The 893-nt window shown below is 36.7% G+C and overlaps 1 protein-coding gene across 20 annotated transcripts in view; it reads left to right on the top strand.

Moving 5' to 3' along the window:
- The window catches only part of LOC106876775 (serine/threonine-protein phosphatase 6 regulatory ankyrin repeat subunit C), a 106,459-nt gene that overhangs the window by 98,174 nt on the left and 7,392 nt on the right, over positions 1 to 893 (top strand). The window lies entirely within an intron of this gene.

The following is an 893-nucleotide window of genomic DNA, read 5'->3' as shown; positions in this document are numbered from 1 at the left end:
TATATATATATATATATATATATATATATATATATATATATATCAACATCTGTGTGTTTGTGTGTTTTACTACCTCCTAGTCTCGAAATTGCATGATATTTGTAAAAGACTGTCTCTGTCATGTGAGCAGTGCCCTTCTTTCCCAATGTTCCATATAAACACATGTGGTCATGGGAGAAATATTACCTTACCTGAAAACTGGTAGGTGGGTGTTGGTAACAGGAAGTGTATTCTGCTGCAGCAAAATCCAGCTTAACAGAACTCCATCCAGGCATGGAAGTATGAATGTCAAAACAATGATGATGTTGATGACGACGATGATGATGGTTGTAGTGAAAACAGGTGACCTAATTAATCATGAAGGTGGCGGTGGTATGAAAGTAGGTGACCTAAATAATCATAGATTCGATGTGACTGTGTGACATGTTGGGTACATGACACACTGTGCGACACTGATTCTGTTTGAGGATTATGTCAAAGGCTTGTGTGTGTGTGTGTGGAATATTTAATTATAGAGCAATTTAATGAATAGGTTGGTCAGTTAATTAAACAACTGTACGCTCATACATTGGTTTTGACGGGAGAGTTCTTCGTCATCATCATCATAATCATCATCATCATTTTATGGTTCACTTCTCCATGCCTGCTTGGTTCAGCTGGAATTTATTGAGGCAGATTTTCTACACCTGGATGGCCTTCCTGTTGCCAACTCTCATTTGTTTGCAAGCAGTGTAATAGTTTCCCATGGCTGGACATGTTTCCATGGATGGTTAGAAACGAACAACAATGCTTCTACGATGTTGATGCTCATTTCCAAATTTCATGACAAACACACACAAAGCTGTTCGCATAACATTTCTATCAATATATATATATATATATATATATATATA

Source organism: Octopus bimaculoides, chromosome 12 (assembly GCF_001194135.2).
Source record: "Octopus bimaculoides isolate UCB-OBI-ISO-001 chromosome 12, ASM119413v2, whole genome shotgun sequence".
NCBI lineage: Eukaryota > Metazoa > Mollusca > Cephalopoda > Octopoda > Octopodidae > Octopus > Octopus bimaculoides.
This window is presented reverse-complemented; position numbering and strand designations above follow the sequence as displayed.